Genomic DNA, 22,787 nt, shown 5'->3' with positions numbered 1-22,787 from the left:
GGCGCGTGCACAAACATGAAAAAAATATGAAGTGTCACCACTGCAGGTCGGCCTGCCCAGTGCACGCCGGGGCTTGGAGCCTCTCTGGCGGGAAACTCCAGCACGTAGAGTTGGTGACACACGGAGCTTCTTTTCTTGACTCCTGCTTGTTTTCTGTGATATTAGTTCAAACTGGGGCTCCTGCCTGTTGTTTTACCTGCCTCTAGGCAGAGATTTTGTGTTGTTATTCTCCTTACTTGTTGTCAGTTTCACTCGTGACAGTTAGTTTGGAGGTTTGTTTGTTGGGGTTTGTTTGGCTTGTTTGGGGAACCTGGTGTCATCTGGAGGGATTTTCTTCACTTGGGGCAGTGAAAGTGGGGGTTTAACCGGTGGAATAATCAATATAGTCAATTAAAAAAATCTGTCCTGTGTGAGGAGTGTATGTGGCTGACACAGAAGTAGCCCCAACCAGAGCCTCAAGAAAGAAAACTGCTTTCACCTCACATATTATTTATTTTTCACAATTGAGCACATGCTTCTTAACCTTTTTCTGTCTTAACTAAATATAAAGTAAATTTACAATGAAATGATGTGAAACATTCTATTATTGATGGCCATTATCAAAGTCAAACTCTACATAGAAAGATAAGGCTAGAAGTAGCAGCGCCACAGCAGCAACGCTGTTTGTGTGGACACTGCACGTGTACGAATCGCAGCAGATCAGTGTTGCACACATGCTGCTCAAATAGAGGTAGGCTGCGTGGCCCAGGCATGCTGCGCTTAGGGCAGCTCACTCATTTTCTCACACATTTTCTCTAAACAATATCCTTAAGATTACTTAGCATAGAAGCACAGGACTCTCCCAGATAAAGTAACAATCCTACATGTTTATATTATGACCACCAGTTTCAATTATTTCAACTTAGTTTCAGAGAAACCTTGTTTTGGCTGTGATTTTGGCATGGTGGATGGCTACGAACACTACAATATCAATGATCTGATTTTCTGGCTCAACTGGCTTCTTCTCCATAGCAATGGCGGCTGAGGCTTGCTATGAAGAAGAAGCCAGTTAGATGAGCAAATCAGAGCGGTAATGAATTCAAAACGCTTCGTTGTTGAAAACACGGCACCATACTTGCTGAATTCACTCAAAAGTGACCCAGAAATTAAAACTGAATTGATTCATACTGCAGACTGTAAAATCAGTTTTCTCAACACTGTAATATTAAACCTTTAGCGGTGCACACAACTTAATTTTAAACTTGAGAAATGGCAGTAAAATTGACATATCTTTGATAGGTGAAGAAACATCTTCAATAGTAAAACTAGCGAGCAAACAAGCTATTTCACCTTCAACATATACACTCACTTTATTAGGATCACCTGTGACCCACTATTGCTTTTAAATGCTCAGTTTAATACTTTGGTGAGATATACAATGGTAAGGAAAATGATTCATTTTCTTTACCATGGTAACCAAAGCAGTACATACAGTATTTCTCAGTATGTCTCTTGGGAAATACTGTATGTTCTGCTTTGAATCATTTCCTTGTATGTCTCACCAAAGTATTTAATTGAGCATTTAAAAACAGCAGTGGGTCACAGAAAACCTTTTATTAAGCACCCGGCATAGCCTCAAAGGACACTGTGTTAGCTTGTATATACAGTATAATAAAACAGCATGCTTTCAGCTGATAGACGAGTACAGAGGTCACTGCTGTCAGTGTTGCTGCAGCACATAAAATGTTTGCATCTGCAAGTGCACTCTCTGGGTTTGAGTACCTTTATAAACTTATAAAAAAGCTCAAATGAATAAATAAAACACATTCTATTCACTATGCTCTGTAAGTATTCACAAAACACAAAACAAAATTGTGGAATCCATTTAATAGATTCAGCTTTTTAAATTGTGTTATTTTGCATATGCCTAGGACACAAGATCAGGAAACCTTCTTAACCTTCAAAGAAACATGTATGTCTCAGTTCAGGTTAAAAGATAAAGGTCATTGTAAGAGGTTTTCCTGATAACACTGATATTTTTATATGATGTCAAATTATGGCAGATGTTTGCACAACTGGCTGGAACTCATAGAATAATCTGAAAGGAATTATGTTGTAGCTGCCCTGAAACCATCCGTAAAATGTCTGTTGGCCAACAAAAGTTTTGGTATTACTGGACAAAAAACGTAGTATTTTTCAGGGAATGAGGAACAAATTCCTAGTTTCTCATTTATGCTTACACCTTCTTTTGGAAATATACTGTATGAAGTGATGAAAAGCACCTAATTTATACAGACCATGTAATCCTTCAGTACACTAAAGAATATATCAGCAGTAAACACGTCATCCCTAAGGAGTCAGTGAAGATGCATCGTTCCATTAGGTTTTGTGAATAGCCAATCAGCAGAATCTGGGATATCATCTGTGATGTAAAGGCGATTAAACCAATTTTGTAGAGACCCTTTCAGGCCAGTCAGTGTAATTCCTTAAATGCATCAGCGAAGCAATGACCTGAATCACTCCCCAAAGTTTGATAACACTCTGATCAGTGGTATCCAATTTATTGTGCTTGATTGATGGGTATTGATCCATAATCCCTACACCAATGTCATCTTGGAGAACTGTCATCTTCCTTTTAAGGCATTTTCCTGATGAATGACTTGAAGAGGATGTATATCTTGTTAGCTCTTTAGGCAATGGGAATTTCTTTGTTTATGGGTGCACTGTTTTGTTCTATACTCTATTTTTATGCATGTACTTCAATGTTCACTTGCTGTGTCTGAAGTAATTTCAAGAATATTTTCCTGCCCAGTTGGAAAATTGAAGTTTTATTCTAATCACTTACCCTCTCTATCTTAATGTAGGTTTTTCTCCCAGAAATGAAAAACTGCGCCTGTAGGCTTTGCAGGTGTCCAGTTTATGGTTGTTTCATGTACATAATGAAGCCCTGGGATCTTTGGAAAACAGTGTATGGTAAATTAATGAGTTTTGCTGGCCAGTCAGCAGTTTGTGAATGTGCTATCACTGCACATTAGATTGATCCAAACAAGCACTTAATACATTGCTTTCTGGTCTGAGGCACATGGAGGGGTCCAGAGGATTTGACGAGACAAAGAAATCAATTGGCCTGGTAGAGAACAGAGAGGAGGGGCAGAGAGCAAATGGGTGGGTGGCGGGAGCTGATCCAATCAGACCAGATGATGATTGCCTGTGTAGTAATCAAGTTTTTATATGAAGGATGAGAGGAAATTGGTGAGCCAGTCAATATTCAATCTAATCAATATCAACAAGCGCTAATCCAAAGCAGCAATTCTTTAAAAAGCTGCAGGCTGGTCTTGCCAATCATTATCAATAACATTAGAGGACGGATGTGTGACAAATTAGAAGATACTACACTACAGGTCTGCTATAAGTTTAAAAGAGTACATTCATGGTCTGTAATAAGATTAGAATTCTGTGTTAAGGTTAAAAAGATCATATGGTCATGAGACACAATTTAAGAGATGTGTTTAAAAATTGTTTAAAAATAGTAAAAACTCATAATGTGTGTAAAAAAAATTTATTTCATTGTTTATTTCATTCATGTTAAAAGTTAAGCTATAGGCTACGGCTGGGATCAGACGACACAATATTTTTTCTTTCTTGATGGTCACCATGACAGATTAGGCAATCATAGTGCCATAAATTCTTGCTGTGTCTTAGTCAGGAGACTGGCAACACTACAAGTATGACCCAGACCAGTCATCATTCACAACCTTGCGTGAGTTCATAGTTCGTTGGGGAGGAGGGTCAAGAAATTGTCAATCATGGCTACAGAAGCATTATGTGTGATGCTGGCAGTCTTGTGTTCCGAAAGGAGACAAAAGAAAAGACAGAAAAAACGATTGTGGACCCGTTCTTGTGTGAAGAAGAGGACAGTGTGGGCTGTCTATCCTTCAAAGAGAACTTGAGATAACGAATGTGTTAACATGTCAAGAACATCACATAAAGCCACCAGGTTCACTGTATGTAAGCAGAAGGTCTCATTGAGGGAAAAATGATTGAGTTTTGGGAATTGTATACTCTGGTAAATGAAGATACGTGTTTTAATATCAGGCGGTTTCACTATCACGATAACTGAAGAGCTCTCTGGTGCTGATATGCATACACCGACACAGAAAGTCAAAGCTGTCCAGCAGCTGTCTGGCCAAGTTGAGCCGCATTTAGTGTGTCAGACTGCAGGGAGAGCAGTGCCTCATCTCCACCTCCTCCACAGGCTGATTCAGGCAGGAAACCTGCCATAACTCATCAGTGACCATTAACTGAAATCAAGAAAATGGTGACTGATGACTGACAACAGGTTCTTCCTGCCTGGAAATTCCTGACGTTGGAAGTTTGTCAGCGACGACAAAATTGTGTTAAAATTAGGCTGAATATGTGTAGTCTGATCCTGGCATACTAGTATTATCAACGATCTGCAAAGTAGTCTTAATCTGCTAGCCTGAGATGGATTGCTTTTGTCTCCACCCACACACGAGAACAAGCATACATCACATACATCAGCAAGTGCAAAGTACCTGGATGTGCTGCTCTCATCAATACCCAGGGAAAATTGTGGTATTTTCCTCATTCAAGTAAACACTCCTACTGAGGAAACATCATTCTATCACTCTCGTGATTAGTTGTCCCCATTTTTTCAGGTCAGTATTTCACAGTGTTAAAGTAGTTGTAATAATTTTTTAATATGTTTCCAGTGTCAAAGAATGTTTTTGTAACATACTGAGTAAGTTAGACTTTTGGTGTATAGTATAGTAAAATGTGTGTGTGAGCGAAGCCCCTGCTTGTTAGCAGAGTTCAACCTGTAACTGCCCAGTGCTTCTGCCATTTTGTGAATGATCATGCACACATACTATATATAAAGGTATTTTATATATTGTTTATTTAGCAACTTTAGTAAGTTTTGTGAGAGTTTACTGATCTATCTATAGCTACATATTATTTACCAGTAACAGTAGAGAAAATGAGAATTATGTGTCAGAGAAATACTGTATATTGTTGTAATTTGTACAGGGTATGTATTCTACCAATCTGTTCCTCTAGGTATGTTTGTTTGGAAATTGTGTATATGTTTTTTAATTAATTTGATTAAACACTCTCACTGAGGAAACATCGCCTTATCAGTCTCGTAATTATCCCCCCCTTTTCTTCAGGGGGTAATAGATGCACTAAAGATGTTGGTTCAAAAAGTCCCGAAAATATGCACAGCTTACCTTTTGTTGACAGACGCAACAATGCTTCAGTGCAGTCGGTGAAATGAGTTTTAAATTAGAGACTGTCGTCACGCTGTGAGTTTGTTGTATGAACGTATGGCTTGCAGCTCTCTCTCTCTCTGCAGTTGTGCAAGTGAAACAAATGGATTTATCTAGATTAGAATTGGTTTGGATAGAAAACACAGTTCCCCTAATTAAGTGATTACATAAAAACATTAATTTAAGTAATTGTTTATGCCAATGTTGGTACAGCGTTCTCTGCACAAGTGCGGTTGGTAAATGTCTGAGGTTTTAAGATGACATTGAAGCAGTAGCTGAACATGCACTCATACACAAAACTCCATTCAAGATTTAGCTTTCTTTTCTATGAATACACAGCATCAGCATCAGCACCAAATATAAACCCAATACAACTGATAAGCCAAGATGTATTGCCTTAACTGTGATGTTAAATGACAAATGCAGACTTATTATTAGTGATTTGATTAATGCTAGATCTGCTAGTCTTATTTTTTACTAAAGTCCTCCTCCAAACAGTCATAGGCCAATCATAGCTTAGCAACCATTGCACAGCAAGCCTATCAAGCTTTGGATTTCTCTCATTAACCCCGTGTTAAGCATGGGGTTCTAGTATAAGCAATGCTTGGTATACTTTGGTATGGTTTTGTTTCTTTGATCATCTTTGCAAAATCAAAGGCACAAAAGCAAAACTGTAAGTGTGTGTTTTTGTGCGTAAACGTAAACTTCTGACGTTAGCATGTCCAGCTAACTAGATCCTACAGTAGTGACCTGTGTTGCTGTTACTTCCAAAGCCAAACCATTTTTAGCATATCATCAGCTACATTATGGATTACATTACATTCAGGACTATATCAGAGTGTAGGATAACGTTACACTCTGTTCTATTAGAGTTTCCAACCAACAAGGTCAATAAACTCACTAGTTACAGCAAATAAAATCTGCAAGCATGTCAGCCAGCAAAAATGACAGTTGCTGATTAAAAATGGGAAGCCTGCTGTAAATCAAGGATTTATTGTTTCAAAATTTACTATGAATTTTCGATGGAAAATTGCCATCTTTGTAAACTGTATACATGCAGTGCCACATTGAAAAGCGTGATAGGCACAGCAGCAGCAATAGCAATGCGGTGAAGCGAAGGTCCATTGCAAGGCCAGAACTCCCCTGCTACTATTGGAAAAAAATAGCAAATTCAGCATATCAGATGTAAAGTAATTAAAACATCTGTGAGACACATAAATATTTTTATGGCGAAACAGAGATTACAAACAAAACCCCTCTCGTAGTTTATATAAAAAAGACCAGATGATGCTCAGGTGGATCAACATTTGGAGAAACTAGCTAAGGTAAGGGTATGAAACCTGCATGCAGCATTAAATTGCATGAATGCCACAGGGTATAACTGAGTAACAAAAGGCAGATGTTCCACCTACTTGAGCCTCTAATGTTTTCCTTTGAGAGAACACATGGTGCCGTGGGAATCTATGTTCTACATTATGCACATGTACACATATCCACCCATACACACACTGAAGGCACGCACACCTCTTGACATTGAAGGACCTCTTGTCACTTAGTCACTACACTTTTTTGTTTCTGTGTATTAATATTAATGGTAACATTAACAACAGACATCTAACATCTTCCAGAGAGGTAATATTCTGAAAAAGTCACACCAAGGCATGTAAAAATACATTCAGCATGTCACTGAAAGTCTGTTGTCCTGACATCAGAAGCCTGCAAAGTGGAGCATGTATAATCACATTTTCCTTCTGACTTTGTTCATAATTACTTATCAAAGGTTGATTAGTAGATGCTGTCATTGGAGTCATTGGAGGTAGCACAAAAGATATTTTAATTAGTTTGGGGGTACTGGGATTTTATGAACGTTTTCTCAGTTAGTTTGTCAGAGAAGGTTCTGTACAGATGTTATGTTACAAATGAGACATTAAACATACAAATGATTTGGCCCTAAGTCTAGGATCTTTGTGACATGATAATTGTGATCTCACTACGTCTTTTACTCATCCTGAGAGTTTGGGATTCTCAAAGGCTGTCAAAGTAGTTCTTTCAGTCATTCATTCACTTCAGTGTTTCCCAAAGTGCCATGTTACTCAGATATTACAAAAATCTGAGCAGGAAGCTCCACGTCTAAAAAATGAGGCCAATGTGGAAGTGACTTAAACCTGCATTTTCTCTAATGGCCAGCAGGGGGTGACCCCACTGGTTGCAAAAAGAAGTTCGACTGTATGTTTATGAGAAAATAACCCTACTTCTCACTTCATTTGCTACCTCAGTAAACAATTTCCTAATGAGTTTATGGTCTCAATTGCTAGTTTCAAGTCTTCTTCAATATAGCATGATGTTCATTTTGTAAATTATGGTCCCATTTAGAGTAAAATAGACGATAAATAGAAACTTTATAATTTAACGATACCTTTATTAACATTTATTGATTATGCATTAAAGAGCAATGTATGCATATGTAGCCATTTCACTGACTGGTGGATACTGGTGTTGCTGTTAACCTTAATTTATTGTGTCCATGTATCCACTGTATGTATACATGCATTGTGCACTAGAGTAGCATATCCTCCCCATGCAACAGAATACTTCACTCCGATAAGGCTCCCTGCTTCCATTTATGTGTTTTCTGAAAACGAAACAGCCAGCTTGAAAATAAAATCCTTTTCCCTATTAACCAGATGGGTGCACAGCCGGTCGTGAGAGCTCTGAATTAAACACTAAATTTTCAATTGTGTTTTCAAATCACACCCACTCCAGTCTCCTTACCTACACTGGAAGTCTATTTATTTTTCTAATTTTATAAAACAGCAGCCTAGCACCGTCATGCAGTGTAATTTTCCCAGTGGAGTAGATATGCTGCATTATGTTCTGATCACGGCAATATGTTCTCAGTGAAGGAAACAATTAGTACTGTAACAATGAGTTTTGAGTGGTCACATACATGCACCATGAAATATCAGAACATTTTTAAACATTTCCTTTTTTACAATCCCTGGTTTACTTGCCCAAATCCTAAAAAATATCACTTTACCTACATCTCGAGTCATCTAGTACCATACAATCCAGTCTCACATCAGTCCCTCTAGTGTTACTTTCACATCTCAAATGATGCAACACACAACAGTACCTCATGAAATTATCACCATTTGTGTATTATGAAGAGATAATCCAGAAATGGGTTTAATCTCTGTTGAAATTATCCGTGGCCATATACTGCTACTGAAGCCAAAGCAGGTGACCACTTCAACCTCTTTAGGCTCAACAGACTGTATTATTTTGCCACTGGGGATACATAATCAGCTCTCACAGCGTCTGTCTCACCACATGGATTAACAGAGTCAGTGGAAACCAGCAGTACTCTAATCAGGACCAGCCAACCTGGTAGGAGACACTAATACTGTACGAGGCACCATGGTGCTCTGCAACTTCTGCAATGAATCTGATAATTCTGCATGAGTACAATTCTCCAATTTGGCTGATAGTAACACTTACAAAAGTTGTATTATATATAACATATAAGTACTAACAAAGGGTGACAAGCTACAATTAGTTTAATTAAATTTGAATTGTCAACCACTGTAGTTCTTGGATCCAGGACATAGTTTGAAAAATGATCACAGCTTGATCTGCTGCTTATTGCTTGGCAAGTGTGTGTTTGTGTGGGTGTATATGGAGGACTGAAACTGCCAAAATCACAAAGGTAAATAAAGACAGAGGCAAATTAAAGCAGAAAATAACAGAAATATACATTTATGTCACATTTTATAAATTAATGACTGCCTACCTTTATTTTTAATATTTTTGGTGCATTTAATAGCATATTAATTTATTTATTGAGCAATTTCTTTCTTTATTTTTATCAGTTCCCCTCTTTATTTACTTTCCCATTTAATTTCCCATTTTATTAATTATTTAATTTATTTTAAAATGTATTAATTTATTTAGTTATATGTTTATCTGTATTATTTTCCCTTTGCATTTCCCCCCCTATTTATTTCCCTAAACTTACTTATTTCTGTATTTTCTTTTTACATTTCTTTATGCATTTCTGCTTCATTGTGCAAATGAGGGGGCTGTCATTCAAAGTGTGTCGTGGGGTGAACTTTTTGCCTATTGGTTGATCGACATTAGAGTGCATAGATTAACTATACATGCCTTGCTCCCACATTGCAGGTCAGGCTAAGAAGGAGAAGTGTTTGATTTTAAAAGGAGCAGGTGGAGGGGTGTAAGTCAACTAGACACTCGGTGTCAGAGCTTTTAAGAGAGGCAGCTAATAGACTAGAGGTGTTATACCATAACATTTGGCAGAGGTGCTTTAATTTTGAACTTTTATTCAAAATTAAATGGGAAAGTAAATAAATAGAATTTATACAAAGATAAATAAATACAGAAGCATATTAAAACAGAAATATCAATTTATGTCACATGTTATCAATTAAGTAATGCCTACATTTATTTTTTATATTATTTTTGGTGTATTTAATGGAATATGTATTTATTTGAGTCATTTATTTATTTTGATTTTGGCAGTTTCGGTGCTCCACACATGTATATATCTTCATGCATGTGTTCTGCATACTATTCACATTACAGTACATATTGAATGTGAAAACAAATTAAAATGCAGCTTCATAAGTGCAACTTGAATGTGTGGGCAAAATTATGAACTCATTTATAATTCACCAAAAATGAAAAAGATCAACAAATCATTTGCCGCCACTAATGTAACTCAGTGGGACCATTACTGTGGCATATGCAGAGAAAATTATCTTAATTCTATTTCTAGGTTTCTCTTCTGAATACATCCCGCAGCATTTTTATTGTTTGATATTGATTATAGGAGCTTTTTTATGACAACCTGGACTAAAAAGCAATGTAAAGTTAATGTTTTCTACCCAGATAGCATACGGAAGTGGGCCACTCCAGGCAATGATGCGGAACTGCTGGCCTTCTTCTGGCCTGGACAAAATGGATGTGAGCCTGAAATGGCCTACATGTAAAATAGCAAATATGGCCCAGATATCCCAAATCAAATGTGGGCCTTTTTTGGTAATACACATACCTGCTCTCAGGTATGTGTATTCTGGATGTGGGCCAGTTCTGTTTTATGTGGTTTGTTCTTGGTTGACATACAGCTTGCTTGTGGTCCAGATCTGGGAAACAGGAGCATACCACCTAAGTGTCATCATTCCATGTGGTGTGTGGGCCGGATGAAAGTGCCGAAAGTGTCGGGTGTGGGCCGGATCTGGGCCACAGCAATTTTGCTATCTGGGTATACTGTGGATTTATTTCTATATTAGATAGGAAGGTGTATCCAAACTGTATCAACGCCATATGTACAATGCAATATTCAGGCAGAACACTCCATGTGATGTCTGCATGTATTTTGCATAAGTCAGAATATGAATGTGACTGCGATCAGGGACCAGTTGAAATTGTTTCCTGTACTGTGCTGCTGTTTTCTTGCCACCCAAGGCAACAATTACAGTAAATTCATTACTCCATAAAACCTATTATACTCCCATTAAAAGTCCATTATGAGATGGAGTTGTTGGAAGATAGGAAGTGTTTGCTGGCCCTCTGGGTATCAGTCACAGATGCTTAAGAGGCAGACAATTACAGGATTTTAACACATTAAATAGCTTTTATCTGGTATAAAATAAATTAGTGATTTATTCATTAATTGCTTAAGATGGCCAATCTGTCTCTTTTTAGTTTTTTTCAGAGTGAGGATAATATGTTGACCAATAATATGAGTGGATCTCTGACCTTAACTTCTTTAAAAATAGATATGGATTTAAACAACATCTGTCAGTCGCATACAACTTTGAAATCTGCAAAGAGACACAAGAGAGAAGGAAAGAGGACACAAATGTCAACAAGAGAGCTCACGGACAACAAAAGCTGTTCACAAATTTCCTGCGTCCAACCTCATTAAAGTGACAAATAAGCCTATCAACACATTACACTCAATGTCCCTGTACAAATTTTATCATGCACAAGCCAAGGGACTGGTAGATGATGAGATTAGGTTTATGTCCGTGTCTCCACCACCTGGAAGCATGTGCTGTTTGTCAATGCACTGTTTAGTCCCCAAGTAATGCAGTTTGTTCTGAGTCAATCAACTAGCTGTGGTTCTCCCTTGAGTGTCACATTGCCTGACTGACAGCATAGATTATATCGCTCTCCATGTGAAGGACTGCTGAGCAATTGCCGCAAAATACCCAAAGAGATTGGATTGGAAGAAAGAAATTAGGCAGCTAATTGTAATGTCATTCAACTTACAAGCTGTTTTGGTTTATTTTTAATTTGGCTTTTAGAAAATGAGGGGGCAAGGACAGTGCCCAACATGCTGTAGGATCCCTCAAGGATCTTTTCAGCTGGAGCAGAAATTCTATGTGAATATGCTTGTCTGTACTTTTTCCATAGAAAAGATATTCAAATGGAAACGGTCTATAATGTAGTGGTTTTGCTTTGGTTTTGAATCTTTCAGTGGTGAAAAACTGGCATAACTGAAAACAAACACATATGACCCAGGAAAGGATTGGGTTTTTTTTCCTTCCCACTGTGGGCATAATCCATAATTATACACTGTATATCTTACCTCTAAAAATACCACTTCACTCTTATGACACCACTTCTTGTCTGGAGTTACATTTAGCTGCAAGCATGCTCTCTCTTCCACAGTAATAACACATTTATCTTTTGTTCTTTTGTTTTGTCTCCAATCATTCCAAAGAATGTCACTTACCTACAAAAATTGCGATGCCTGAGGCAGAAGGTAGAGTATTTGTTTTCACTGTCTGTTTCACAAAGCTGGGCTCATTTGTCAAAAAGAGCGTGATCTGAAGGTCCTGCCCCAACGCCATTTGTCTTTTATTGATTGCCTCTTGTCACGCCTGCCTTTCTTGAGGGTGATGGGCACTTTCTCTTCTTTCTTTCATTCTTAATAGGTTTGATTTTAAGAGTTGATACAGTTGTGTTCTTATGTTTGGAGATGTTTACCTAAGTTTACCAGTTGCAGTTTGATGTGAGTGTGAGTTCAAATTACGATCATGATCCAATAATTCATTGGATTCATTATGAATCTTTCATAGTAGAGTTGCTCAGCTGATGTTTGTGATGGTGTAGATGTAATGAGTGAATTAACGTGCATGCGTACAAAAGGGAAAAAGTGTGAATAAAGTACAAACTGATATAGTAACCTGAGTGCTTTGATAAGTGGAGATTATTTTGAATGTATGCCATGTAAAGATAACAGTGCTATAAAATATAAGTTGTGTCCAGGTCAGAATCACATGTCCACAGTTGCAACTTGACAAAACAAGTAAGCAGAAAACAATGCCCCCCTCGAACTTGTGACCTCATCCTGTTACAGTTAAAATAAAAATGGCCTCAGTTCAATTTTTGACTAGCTGTGCAGCAGCAGCAGCACAGAGAGAAATGAAAAATGTGTCAGGCTGAGACATGGAGGAAATGCTGCTCATGTCAGCAATAAAATAACCATCTGTCAGACAAATTCTGAACAAGATAACAATGACAGGTAAGCATTGGTGTGACTTTCATAAAGTAACAAAAGTATATGGCATTATGCAGCACAAATATTGTCATTACTGTACAATCTACTCTTTTTATTTAATGTGTAATATATGGAATAATTTATATTGAGTATTATGCAACAAATAATAGACAAATAAGAGCCCAGGTAGAGCAATGTCAAATGTTTTCTGTTCTGCCTGTTGGTACTTGTTAAGATCCTTATCTGTCTAGACTTGACTGGTTAATTGTAATCGGAGACAAAATAAAGAAAGGAGTGATAGGATGACAGTAGGAAAGAACAGCAGAAAGGAAGAGTCTTTGAGAATGGCTGAAAGGCATCAACTATCCAGACAGGATGGGGGTTATCAGCCCAAGTAAACACTCATAAAATGCTCCATAATGCGGGTGCTCCATGTGTGATAGGTGCTCCCCAGCGATTGCAGACAAACCAATACAAAGGCCATTAAAGTTTTATCAGAGGTTTGCAGTTGCTTGGCCAGAGCCACCAACAAACAGATGAATATGTTTTCTTATGGCATTAACAGCATCTGCTTAAATGGCTAACCAGGCACCCGCTTCTCTCCCAGGATGAAGGGAGGCAAGTTTAAAGACAAAGTGCTCTTTGCTGCTGTTAAGAAGAAAAACAGCAGAATGAAACCTAAAGAGGCAGCCTTCCCACTGGTGTTAGCATCAAGATGACATTGCCATGGTGACTCTGCGTCACTACAGATTCTAGATAAGCCCCCAGGTCCGAAACAATAAGGTGAGGACATGACCCCCATTAAATGCAACACATACATGTATGCAGCCCCCATTCCCATGCGCCAGTGTTGGTGCAGATGCTCCCATCGCCACAGTTTTACACTCTCGCTGAAGAAGGCTCAGTTTGCAAATGACAGTACCAGCAGAGTTAAATCCCTCTAAATGTCCTGAAATGACTCACACAGAAGAGTTTAATAGAAGTTATATCAGAAAAGGTCGACAGCCACCAGTCCCGACAGATGTAATGACCGTCAACAAGCCCTAGGTCACATTGGACTTGCAAGTAATCCCTTGTATTGGTTTTATCCAGCTGTACTTGAAAGATCAAATGGGTGGCATTCAAACATCAGGAATAATCCGTGTACATGGTAAGTGAACACCATCAGTAGTGTTTTACTGCCCTCTCTGGTTGAAAGGTTCAAGTCTGTTGCACTTCTAACAACAGCCAGTATCACTGATGGGTGTGGAAGGGTGTGGTCAGAAGTGTGCTGAGTTGCGCCTTCAACCACACCCAACAGTGATGTCATAGCTTGGAATACACTGCAACAGGGTGAGACGTCACACCAACGTATTGAACAAATGAAAATTTTGACCTGTTGATAATGATGTTAGATGAAAAGCCAGCAGAACACCGATGTCTGTTCTAAATGTCATGGCAATCCATCTACAATTTGTTGAGACTTTTTACTCAAAACAACAAATGTCAACTTGGTGGTGCTAGAGACAAAGTCAAGAAATCACCAAAGTGATTAGGTTTCATCCATGAACATACAAAATTTCATGGCAGTCCATTCAGTGGTTGCTGATAGTGTGATATTTCAGTCTGGACTAAAGTGGTGGAACCTATCCCTTGAGCCATGCTGCTAGTACAATATTGCTCATTTTTTACTTCAAACAAGTTAGAATTAACCATTTGATTAATGCAAACCACACAAGAATTAAATTACCTGTAAAAGAAATGGAGTGTTGTAATGTGATGTGATGGAAGTGATGGTAAGGTCACATTCAGAGCGACAGTATTGAATCAGAAAATGCAGCAAACCTCATTTACTTCAATGAGACGACTGTGTTGGTGCATGTAGCAGTGCACCCTCACCAGCACAGCCCATTGTGTGTTTTTTGAGGCAATTACTGCCAGTCTGAACACGATCTAATAGTTATTATACAACAATTAAAAAATAGTGACATGGGCCATATGTCCCAAGATAGCAAATTAACATTGTGATTGGCTTTATTGTGGAAACAGCAGGGACACCCTGGGTTTCAACTCAGCCTAATAAATGTCATAAATGTGGTGTCTGGGGTCTTTCATATGACATTATTCTTGTAAAAACAGCAAACTTATGCAAAATTGATTGTATCAAAGATAATCCATTTGTGAAATCAGGTATGCTAATTGAAAAAGTGGGGTAGAAAAGTCCTTAAGACATCTTATTGATACTTATCATCAGTTTACGTGATGCAGTAATTTACAGTATGAACCACAATTATGAGTTATTAGGGGCACTGCATCTGGCACTCCACACTCTGTTTCACACTCATTAGCAGCTCATTAGGAGAGTGGTAATGGTTCAACTGAGCTTGCAAAATTATGAAAATATCCTTGTAACTACTGCATACAGATGATGCATGTAAATCAAGACTTTAAATTCACTCTCCAATTTGACTGCTTTTTATCTTGTAATACATTGCTGAAAGAAAAAACTATTTACCAGATCCCTCCCATTCTATTCTTTTGTGATCTGACTGATGAAACCTCAAAAATCAAATTACTGCCTTTTTGTCAAACAATATCCAGCATATTATAGCAGATTTGTTTGGATGTCAATGAAAATCTATTTTCAAAAATGGCCGTAAATGTTCTCAGAAGCATCAAATGTTACTGAGGTAAGAGATACGTTTTAATGTAAAGATAAAAGCATGTCTCAAATAACAACCTGACATCAGTTAATGCCCAGTTGTTTTTGTGTCTTAAGTAAATAGCAGCTGATTGACTGTTAGCTAAACCCAACTGTCCAATAACAGCTAGGCAGCTAAGCACTGCGGGCCTGTCAAGCTTTGGATTTCTACACATTCTGCAGCCGTGTGCAGTAAGAGTGAGACATGTTATGTAAAGAGTTTGGAGGGTTGTGTCTTTTTATTTGGGTTTACTACCTACAGTAGTAACCCTGCATTACTTCCAAGGACAACATTTTGCTAGCTAGTTACTTTTTGTGAGGCTACAGATTATGTTAGAAAATCAGCCCCATTCACAAACATGTTCTCGGTGAAGCATTTCATCACTATGTGGGAGTCAGTCCTGGATGTTACTATATTAGAGTTTAGGATAATGTAAGTGGCTTTGTCCTGCTCTTTATTGAATTTAGGGAAGTCTCCACTCCAGCAACTCTATTCAAACCCCAAGATATCCAAGTGCTGGGAAGTTCAAGTGTTTGAGTTGTCTTATTATACTCCAGGCCGGACTTCTAAATGTATCAAGTAGTTTGAGTTTTCTAGTACTGGGTGCTGCGCACCTCTCAGGCCACTATAATGCAGTTTACGCTAACCAGATGTGTGTGTATCAAGTGGTAACTACATTTATTCTTCATTATCCTCCCACAATATTAGCCTTGTATGCTAAATGCAGCTGATATTTTATCACTTCAATTTTTGAATTTCAGATCAGCGTGTATGGAATGTGTTGAGGGCAGCGAGTCGGTATGAGTGCCGCTATCAGTATCAGCAGCAGTTGAGTCAAGTCTAGTATACGCGTTTTTAGTACTTAATGGTCTAAGCACAGCAGCGAGGTGAGAGCATACAACTATGGTAATGTTCAAGGGACAAATGTGTTAGTCAGTCACCACCGGCACTGCTTGAAGCAGGTAAACATTGACACAGAGCACTCAAGATTTTAATACACTTTAAGGTTGTAATGTTTCTATTTTTATTGCTGGCAGTAGTGACTGGTGAAAGAGAGGGCTTTTGTAAGTGTCGTACTTTAGAGTGGCAGTATACAGCTATTTCCAGGAAACAGAAAGTATCAGTACAGAGCATAGGCTGTATAAAAATATGGACGTAGTTACCATGATGTCACCCGTTGGTTTCTAAAGAGCAGTTTTGAGGCTCAAAGTGAGCCGCTCTGGCCATCACCATCTTGGCAGTGCGTGACTCTACCTAACTCCAAGCCAATCAAAATGGGCAAAGAGGCGGGCTGAATGGCTGAAACAAGCCACCTAGCGGCTGGCAGACATGTCACTCAAAGCAGCCATGTCCTTCATTATGCAAAACTTTACAGCTAATTACATTTTAACGGGTGAGTTATAAAAAAATTCACCCCCGTACAGTTGTCATGAAAGGGGAAATTAGCTATAGAGACCAAAAACGTTTTTTGTACGAGGCCGTAAATATGTTTATTTCTGCTGTAAAGTTGGGCATTTTAACATGGGAGTCTATGGGGTTTGACTCACTTTTGGAGCCAGCCTCAAGTGGCCATTTAAGGAACTGCAGTTTTTGGCATTCCGCATTGGCTTCATTTTTCAGCCCCAGAGGTTGCCGCTTGGTACAGAGTCGATGCGCATCAAACCCACAAATGAATCGGCACTTTGAATTCATTTGTTCATTTTATGCCAGCACTATGCATATTTTATGCCAGCACTATGTTGTGCAACATTTGCAAAACACATGCTCATCCTGAAAGCCTGAAACATAGAAAATACAATTGACAAGCAAGATGGATACCAGATTTATGCTTTGATCATACTTTCAAACAGTAGACTGTGTTCCACTTTTAAAGTTACAAGCAGCAGCATGTTGAAATGAAATAAGCTAGCTCTACACTACAATACTATGCTGTATGTCTTTATTTCCATGCCCTCTACATAAACCATCGAGTGGTGAGTGAGTTTTTGCCTGGGACAGTCTGTTAGCGCAATATGTAGTCATCGAGTACATATTTAAGACTTTTACAGGATTATCATTTTAAAGTAAAATGTGTATTCAGTCAGAAACATTAAAAATTCAGTGGAAGACAATGTTCTCAACCAACTCACAGAGCTAACATTAGCTTGAGTAGCCAGCTAGCTACAGCTTACAGAATCTGCACAGTTATTGCAGCCAGAAAAATGAATAAGTTGGCTCCTAGAAATTAGAGCTTGTATCTGTCTACCTCTGTCTGAAGTCAAGGACCAATATTTTCAAGAATTACTATGAATTTTGATTGGTAAATCTGCCACGTTATCATTGTAAACTGCATGTGCCATGTGAGAACATAGCAACAGTAAGTAAGGGGTGGGAGCTTTGCGACTGAAAGTTGTATGCCATAGAAAGTCAACACTGGTCAGTCCCTCCAGGAAATTGCAATTTTGAGATCACAATAATTAAAACAAATTCAAGAAATCTCCCCAATATTTGCGAGAGCTTGCAATTTTGCAACTTTTCCACATGAGATGGCCAAATCAACAGACTGCTTGTGATTTGGACCAATTATTGCATTTTGTGTCATGGTAACATACATGCACCTTCAGCAAGGATTCAGGCAAACATTCAGATGGAAGATGGACAAATCTCACCTGCCAACAAAAATTACTGCCATAGAACCATACAAAACAATTACCAAATGTTCCCAAATGAGGTTACATTCAGTTAGTCAGAAGAATACAAGCTGATGCATTGTTCAGACAGCAAAGATGGACTTAACTTCCCACCTCAAACATAAAAATGGGTACTTTGGAAATGAAACTATATTTTTATGTTGAAGTTACCACAAGGAAATTTCATTTTGTGTTGATTTTGGTGGCCCCTGTGGACAAAAGCAGTAGTGTTTCCCAGAATGAAGACTGCATTTCCCATGAGCACCATCGCCATGTTATATCATGTTATAAAGATCTTGATCTGGTTAGCACAGGCTTTTGTTTTAGGAGCGAGTGAAAGAAAGATGCAACTTATTTTTGGTGTTAATTTTTTTTAACACAGCTGTTTGTAGGATGCATAGTGATGCGGTAATGTATGTATTTGTGGCTTTGTAAGATTAATAACTGTAATATGACAATAATGAAACAAAACAAATTTTGTTTTAGTACCATTCATACACCTAGGTTACATGTAATGTTAAGGCTGCATTCACTACCAAATCCAGCAATGCAGCACCTTTCTCGTAGGGTTGTGTGGGGGGGTGCTTTACAACTTAACCACCAAAAAAAAAAACAACAGGTTTATTTCTCTGATTCACTGCTTTGTTCTTGTTACCACCGCTCCCTCTCTTCATTCAATCACTAGCTCACTCGACCACTTCTGCTCTCTCTCTCCCTTTGAGCCCATGGCTCTCATGTTCAGAAAACAAATTTAAGAATTAGCACTGAAATATAGTTGTTCTGCAGTATGCTTTTTATTGAGGGAAGTGATTACATTTGACTCTTTATTGGTTGTAGTTTTAAAATAATCATTATTTTCCTTTGCTGGCAATTTTTCCCAATTCCTGCAATTTTTACACAATAAGAGCACATAAAAAATCACAAATTGTATAATAATTTTTGAGAAAAGCCGCGGCAAAATCAAGCATTCTTGGCTGCAGTAATCACAAAAAAACTCTGACTAGAGTTTCATCACATGACAGTGGACCAGATCTCTTTCTGGAGTCTAATGAGAGGGTCGGCCTGAAGCTGAACCACAGACGAAATGAAGCGCTGTATGTATTTTCTAACCTTGGACTGATAATCCTCTCCCTGGAGGGTGCTATGACATTCCATGTTTCAGCGAAAGTGCATATGAGTGAGTCAGTGCCGTTCTGTTGCTTGGCGCTCACTACCGCTTTCTATTACCATAATGATGACTCAGTCCTGTTCTCTCCCACCCCGTCCTGTCCAATCCTGTCTCAGTCCTCCTCTCTAATGCCCTCTCCTCTCCTGCCTCTCCTTCCACCGTCCTGTCCTTTATCACCTTGTCCTGTCGTCTCCTATTCTTAGATTGCTCTGTCATCCCTTGACCACTCCTCTCCTCTTCCCACATTACCACTGTTCCTGCAGTTACTCACTTTCTCAGTTTGCTGACACAACCTCCTGTAGCTATGTGTTATACAGCTAAAAAGATTTGAATCCCGATGTTGTGTTAAGGGACCACAGTATCATCTGTCCTCATTAACCGGCACACTGATTACTCAAACTGAGTATGCTAGCCAAGTGTGTAACCAAGCTGTTCTACCTTCAGCCACCTCTGTGTTTCCTCACCCCTCCCAGCTATTGGAGCTCATGTGCTGAGGCTGAAAATAGAATCTGCTGCATCATATTCCCAGTACTCCTGGTAAAGTACCTATGGCTTAACATACTGCTGTGACTGCTGGTCGAGGTGAGACTGTCCTACAAGTTTGTGTTTTTTTTCTTTTTTTTTCAGAACAACTGAACTTGATAGATAGATCGATAGATAGATAGATAGGTAGGTAGGTAGATAGATAGATAGATAGATAGATAGATAGATAGATAGATAGATAGATAGATAGATAGAAAAATTTACATCTGGAAACCCAGAGGCATGCTCATGGTAAAAGCAATTACTGTCTGCTCTGACTGAAACAGATAGCGTTAACGTGCCATTGTGCACTTTCTCTCTGATATCGGATCTGATAATGGTCTTAATATCCTCTGCCTTCATCATCACAGCCTTATAAGATATGATACAAACTTTCAAACACATTCCAAGAAATGTGATGTGATGTAGGGTCACATAAACCCAAATAATAGCAGTAACATATTGCATAAATGGCAAAAGTTCTTGAGAGATAGCCTATACATTTTACCTTAACTCACAGTTTTTGATAATATACACAACTTAAATAGAGATTTGCAAACTGCTGGACCTCTGTCTGAACATCACCTATTTCCAGTATAATGGGGGTTTTTAAAGACAAAAGCATGTTTGTGCCATGGGCTCACCAGTATCTCCTATTATGGCCAACCTCTACACGGAAGAAGTAGAAAACAGAGCCCTGAACTCCTTCAGAAGAACAGTACTAAGCCACTGATTTAGATGTTTGGACGACACATGGCTCAAAATTAAGACCCAGGAAGTGCAAGCCTTCACAGACCACATTAACTCATTGGACAGTAACATCAAGTTCATAAAAGAGGATGTCAGGAACAACAGCTTGGCCTTTTTTGACTGTGGCGTCCACATTGAAGAGGACAGGAGTCTCCACATTGGAGTATACAGGAAACTCCCACACATATGTGGACCAATACTTTTACTCTTTGACTCTCACCACCCACTGGAGCATAAGCCAGATGTTATCAGAACCCTGCACCACCAAGCTGATAATGTACCAACAAGTGCCCAGGCCCAAGAGAAGGAGCACAAATACCTGAAGGATGCACTTAAAGCTTGTGGATACCCTAACTCAGCCTATGTGAAAACAGCCACAAGATCCAAGAAGAACACCAACACTGCAGGTGGTGGAGAAAAGAAGAATAAACACAACAACATTGTCATTCCATACGTGTCTGGAGTATCTGAGGAACTCGGGAGGATTTTCAACAAACACTGCATCCCTGTGTTTTTTAAACCCAGCAACACACTGAAACAGAAACTAGGCCTCCTGAAAGACGGCACACCCAAACACAAGAAAATCAATCTAGTGTATGCAGTCCAATGCAGTGAGGAATGCACAGACTTGTATATCAGGGAAACTAAACTACCATTAAGCAAATGCATGGCTAAACACAAGAGGGCCAACTGCGTAGGTCAAAACTCAGCAGTTTACCGAGGACAACAATGGATCTATTTTGGATAGGGAGGACAGATGGTTTGAAAGAGGAGTGAAGGAGGCGATCTACATCAAAGAAGAGAAACCCCCCCTCAACAGAGAAGGAGGTCTACAAGACCACTTATCCCCCACCTGCAATGCTGTCCTTCCATCTCTTCCCAGGAGATTTAACAACCATCCACATTTGGCCTCATGTGACAACTCCGACAGTCTTTTACACCTGGCCTCAGGTCACCCCAACGACTCTCGTTACAACAGCCAGGAGCACTAACGAACCAAGTGGTATTAATAACTTTGATAACAACTTCACAGATGTTAAATACCTGAGACTCCTCACCAGAAGAAGCCCCTTGGATGAGAGGTAAAACGTCTTCTTGTATCTACAACTAAATCCAACTGCCCTTGATTCAACCCTCTTTGGATTACCTGGATGACTGAGAATCTTCACAGACAAACTTAAATACACATTATTTTAATATGACAAAATGCAAAAGAGAAAGAGGTAATGACTGCACTCAAGCTCTCTTTAAAAAAACAACTCACCCATTTAATGACAAAAACACTGCCAAAATGGTTAGTGAGAGCGATTAAAGAAATCTAAAAGGGAATTTGATTTTGGGATGCGCCCTGGCAGGGATTAAAACTGTTGGATGGCAGCATCTGATAGTCTGGACCTGCCAGAATGAAAGATTAAACCAAAGACATAATGGCAGTGTCAACCTCCACCATGAACTGTAGATCACATCACTTAGGCCATGCAGTATGTGTTACTTATAAAGCACACGACAATGAATCAGATTGGCACCCTAGTATATTAAAGAAACCTTTATTTTTCAATGGAAAACCAATAATTTTGAAGCCTTGACAATCTATGAGTTAATAGTAAAGAATGAATACATTGATACATAAATAAGCTACTCATATTCGTGTGTTTGTTGATTATTGTTGCAACTTTGGGTAATGAGCTGCAAAATGCACGTTTCATACACAAGGAGGAGTTTTAGTATTTGATTAAAGGCTGCACAAGCCTTTACAACTGTTGAGCATATGTTTAGCAAACATAGTAACAAATAATTTATCACACATTAGTAAAACAAGTGTGTAGTGCAGTGCAACAGTTTAACATTCATAAATAATTCAGTTACAAATATTTAGTAATGAATAAGTCAGAACTTATAAATTCTTGGTAATAACAACAATAACTTTTGTGTTAGATTACATGTATTTTTAAACTAACACTGGCAGTTATGTTTCAGAAATTATTATATTTTCAGTCTTGTACAGATTGAGTTCATTTTATTCTCCAGACTCAGTGGATTGATATCTAATTACTTGAAACCTCTGTTAAACTGTATAGGATTTAACTTACTGATGTACTGATTAAAATCTGCATCATTGTGTTTTTACATCTACTACACATCAACATATCGACAAACCCAGCACATGGATCTCTGGCGTGTAAGAGTTAGAAGTTGTATCGACTC

The 22,787-nt window shown here is 38.6% G+C and overlaps 1 pseudogene; it reads left to right on the top strand.

Moving 5' to 3' along the window:
• Positions 1-22,481, top strand: part of LOC137186853 (uncharacterized) — a 40,665-nt pseudogene extending 18,184 nt beyond the window's left edge.
• Positions 22,482-22,787: the final 306 nt, after the last annotated feature.

Source organism: Thunnus thynnus, chromosome 7, assembly GCF_963924715.1.
Source record: "Thunnus thynnus chromosome 7, fThuThy2.1, whole genome shotgun sequence".
Lineage (NCBI taxonomy): Eukaryota > Metazoa > Chordata > Actinopteri > Scombriformes > Scombridae > Thunnus > Thunnus thynnus.
The sequence above is the reverse complement of the archived record's forward strand: the minus strand, read 5'-3'. Positions and strand labels throughout refer to the sequence as shown.